The 4592-nt window shown below is 41.9% G+C and overlaps 1 long non-coding RNA gene across 1 annotated transcript; it reads right to left on the bottom strand.

The window, feature by feature from the left end:
* Positions 1 to 2696: 2696 nt before the first annotated feature.
* LOC134501236 (uncharacterized) lies at positions 2697 to 3298 on the bottom strand. The gene is made up of 2 exons (XR_010068325.1): positions 3166 to 3298; positions 2697 to 2804 (listed from the first exon to the last, which is right to left on the bottom strand). It is a non-coding gene; the product is annotated as an uncharacterized LOC134501236 (long non-coding RNA).
* Between the last annotated feature and the right edge of the window lie 1294 nt (positions 3299 to 4592).

Raw genomic sequence — 4592 nt, 5'->3', positions numbered from 1 at the left:
CATGGAGCTACTACACTTGAAAAGGATCATTTGAGATTGACTATCAAATGTTCCTCCATGCTGACTCAAAAACATGAGAGAGGCAGTGGGGGAATATAGAATTTGGTTTAGATTTGTTTTACTGGGTAGCGGGTGGGTACTTCCACAAGAATCTAGTACATGGTTTCAATAATACAGATTGATCCATATACCTGATATTTCATATACTTCAATTTATGGTATCTTGCTTTGACATCTTTTGTGGATCTTTTTAGGCTCTTTGGTTAGGAAAAAAACAATCAACGGGTACACTTTTCTACTCATTTACACCATATTGATGCCTTGGAATTAAAGGATGAAGAAAGGACACACCATTCCCTGACTGATATAAATAGCTTCCTTCCCCTAATTGAGTTCCCATGATTCCAAGAGTAGGCATTGTTAAGAGAGCCATGTTAGTCTACAGTAGCAAACAACTTAGGAGAGTCTGGTAGTGTATTTTCCAACTTATACATTTTATTAAAAGACAGAATGCGCTTAAATTTGTTAGTTGGAAGGTGCTACCAGACTCCTCCTGATTTTTTGATTCCAAGAGGAGAATATTCATTCAGAATATTGATACTGAATATTGATTCAGAAAATCAATTTAGCAATTCATGCTAAAGAAGCTACAGACACAGTTGTCAAGAGTTTGGCATCCCTGCTTGGGAGAGAAGTTAGTGGATATGATCATGCATGGTACAGCATTAATGCAGTTTGGTATGATGCATGTGTTCATAATATAAAGATGCTGGAAGATCAGCACAAGGATAAGAAGGTGACACTGTCCAGTCATAGCAGTGCTAGAGTACTGCACATTCTACCTGCAAATTTAATTAAATTTGCCCTCTGGAATGACACCCCCCCCCCCCAAGATCTGGATGGCTCCCACCTTGACGGTGTTCTGGAAAATCTTAAAGATCTGGCTGTTCTCCCAGCCCTTGAGGTAGGGTGGATGGAAGCTCTTCTCGGACATGTTTGGCATATACTGTATTTTGATGTCGGTTGTCTGGATTTCCATCTTGTTTATTTTATTGCATTTTTCTTTACCTTTGGGAAAATAATATGGGTTTTATCTCTTTCTCTTTATATTGTGAGCTGCCCAGAGTCAGTTTGAAATCATCCTGTGCTGAAATCAATCAATCAATCAATCAATCAATCAATCAAATGTAAAAGATGCGAGCTAGGCCAGAAGGATGAGTTCATACCATTAAAAAAATGCCAGGTGTGCCAGGATATAAAGAAGTTATTCCATTGATAGATAAGGAGTTAGAGGGTCATTCTGGCACCTGTCCCTGCTAATGAATGATGGGAAGGGAAATTGACTCAAAGGAGCTAATTAAAATGTATGCAGAATTTTCCTCCAAGATCTTAACAGCTGCTCACTCATTGTTTGTAATTTTTAAAATAACAGCTTCTTAGCACGGGGTCTGGGGGTGAGGGCAGCCCAGCATCCTGCAAAGGTAGGAAAATGTGGCTCAAAAATAATTAGTTCAAATGCATTTCACTAGCTGTGCCCTTTCTTTCTTCTGACTGCTGGACAAGGGAACGTGTCCTTCAGATGAAGCGTGTGATTAACAAGCAACAACCAACACGCAAAAGGAGGCAGGGAAAGGTGGCTCCTATTTTGCAGACACACAAGGAGAGTGCAGATTCTGCACAAATACTGCAGTCAGTGTAAATGGTGAAAATGTTTTCACTTTGCTTATCCCACTTTGAACTGGGAGCCTTTATTGTGCAGCTGCAACGAGTTTGCAGATTTTCTTCTTTGGCATACTTGCGGAATAGTTCATGGTCTTTGAATAAAAAATGCTTGATGCGGCAGCATTTGTATGCCTTTTACAGGTATGTGACTGGAAGATGAAGCAGCACTTATTATTTATCCCTAGGAGAAAACATGTATCACATGAACTCTCATATTTCCAAATTACATTGGAATAGAGGTTCAGTCATTGTCCACAAATTCAGTGTGGAGTTGAGAGAACCTCAAATTAGCAGGCATCTGTTTGACTAGGGAGGGAAACAGTCCATTTACTGGACCTTAGAGGGCATCGTCCAGGTACATCAGATCTTACTCCAGGACTCCATCCAGGTTTGAAAGAATTTCTCTCTAAGCAGCGGTTTTCATTCTCCACCACGGGTCCCTCATTATATCATCATTCTCCATCACTGCTTGCCTGATCCTCCTTTTCTGTCTGGGATAGAATTAGAAACCATGATCACTGGTTACGTATCTCATGGATAGGATTGCCTTTCATCTCTTACCTGTTTGGAAAGCGTCCCTGTAAGTTAGAGGAAATCATATTTCTCCCCTTTTCTCCTCCTCAGTCCTGTTATATATTTTCCATCTGTGATTCGGATTGTAGCTGCTGTTGCTTCTTCCCCCGCTTCGTGTATAGTACAGATCTGGTGTTTCCCCCGCCTCCATGCTTCTGCTGAACTGGGTAATCAACTGCCATGGGAAATCGAAGCCACATTCCAAAGGAATGGCCCCTCCCTTTTCCATTCTTGGCACAAAAAAAGAGGAAAATGTTAAACTTTTACAGTTCAAAAATAAATAAATAAAGTGTGAGAATGCATGGCATATTTCACCTGTTCCCTGCATGAAAACAGAACGGGGAGTGGGGAGAGAGAGGAAGAGCAGGCTGGTCCTGGCTACAGTTGCCAAAGCAAGGGGATTTTTTTGGAGTGATAATCAGTCTTTTGTATTTATTTAACAGAACTCATACACTCCTCTCTACAAAAGTCCTTGATGAAAAGTTCTGAAAAATTCCAAATGTTAGAATCTGTAAAAGAAAACAGATTACCATGTAGGGGTGAGTGGGTGATGCATATATACAGTAAAAGGTGGCAACTTCTTTAACCTGTGGTTTTGTTTTCTTTTTCATAATTAAAGAGTCAGTGTAAACCTAAGAGATCATCCCCAATTAGAAGCCTGTCTTCACCAGTGAGAGGAAGACACGTTAAAAAAGAGTGGGCAACAGTTGGGGAGTCAAGGGCCACATTTAACATTATTGAAGAGTGGGGAGGGGCATCACACATGCGGGTGAGAGTGTATTTGGGGAAACAATTATGTGGGGGGAGCTTTGTTTCTTGTTTGTGTGATGTCTATACAAGTCTTACATCACAGTTTTAATCTGTTCCTACCTTAGCATGGCAAAAAAAAAATGGCTGCAGTTTTCACCAGTCATGGCCAGTTGGAGTTGCAATCCAAGTGATTCAAAAGCTTAATGCAGTCCTGGGGCTCTTAGTAAAGGATAGCCTTGTAATTTATTTATTTATTTATTTTATTTTATTTATCTAATTTATCCCCGCCCATCTCCGCCCGTCGGAGGCCTCTGGGCGGTTTACAACAAGTGATTAAAACCATCAGAATAATACAAAAAATAAAATACAGTAAAAATACTATAAATAGAAATAAAGAATAAAGAATAAAAAATCCAAGCGATGAAACATCTAAAACAGTCCAAGTGTGGGAGGAGTGGTCTATAGCAACCATCCCCATGTAGATCTATTCCCCTCTCCACCCCAAGCGAGGCGGCAGAACCAGGTCTTCAGACTCCTCCGAAAGGCCAGGAGCGATGGGGCCAATCTCACCTCCGGGGGCAGCATGTTCTACAGGGCGGGAGCTACTGCGGAGAAGGCCCGCTTCCTGGACCCCGCCAGATGAAATTCTTTTACAGACGGGGTCCGTAGCATGACCTCTCTGCACAATCGGGTGGGACGGGTTGATGTAATGGGGAAGAGGCGGTCCCTCAGGTAACCTGGTCCCATGCCATGTAGGCAATTCCTCTCACTGTGGAGAAACAGAGATATGATACCTTCCCCTTCTCTTTATTCCACCAACAGAAACTTTACTTCAACAGTCTTAAGTCTCTACTTCACTATAGCAAAGTGGGTTGAGCTTGGAGAGGTGAGGTCAGGCCACCATGAAACTCAACTGGCTCTTCCAACAGACGGAAGGGTGAGCAATCGCTGACACTGCCCCTTCCAGATTTATTACCTGAGACGTTTTCTCTTTGCCTAATGCTAAGACTAACCCCAATCAAGGCAATGTTGTGTCTGAATCTATGCAAGTAAGCTGAATACAGAGACTTGGGATTAGCTACAGAGCCCTGCGTTTCCAGTTCAGACTACTGTAATAATAAGCCATAGGAATGAAGGGTCACTTGGCAAAGCAGGCTGGTAGTATAAGCAAAGCACCCCTGCTCGGAACATTAAAGCAGCCTTATCTTCTGGAAAACTTGGGGCTACTGTTTCAAAGGTTTTCTCCATTTGTTTGCACATATAGGCATGCAGAGCCACTTTGCTTCACTAGTGGTTCCAGGAGTATTGTCTATGCATGCATGCATATATCACAAATACAGACAACTGCAGAAACCTGAAGTAGCAGTGCCAATCTTCTGGATGATATGGCAGCTTTACTGCTTGGTGGGGTGGGGGGTATCTTCACTCACATGATGTGCTTTGCAATGAACCCCTTTTAAGTGTTTTCAGCCCTAACAGACAATATAAAGACTGCATACAATGACTGATCGAAACTAGCCTTTTCTATTCCATACTGTCCAGAAGTA

Source organism: Candoia aspera, chromosome 7 (assembly GCF_035149785.1).
Source record: "Candoia aspera isolate rCanAsp1 chromosome 7, rCanAsp1.hap2, whole genome shotgun sequence".
Classification (NCBI taxonomy): domain Eukaryota; kingdom Metazoa; phylum Chordata; class Lepidosauria; order Squamata; family Boidae; genus Candoia; species Candoia aspera.
The sequence above is the reverse complement of the archived record's forward strand: the minus strand, read 5'-3'. Positions and strand labels throughout refer to the sequence as shown.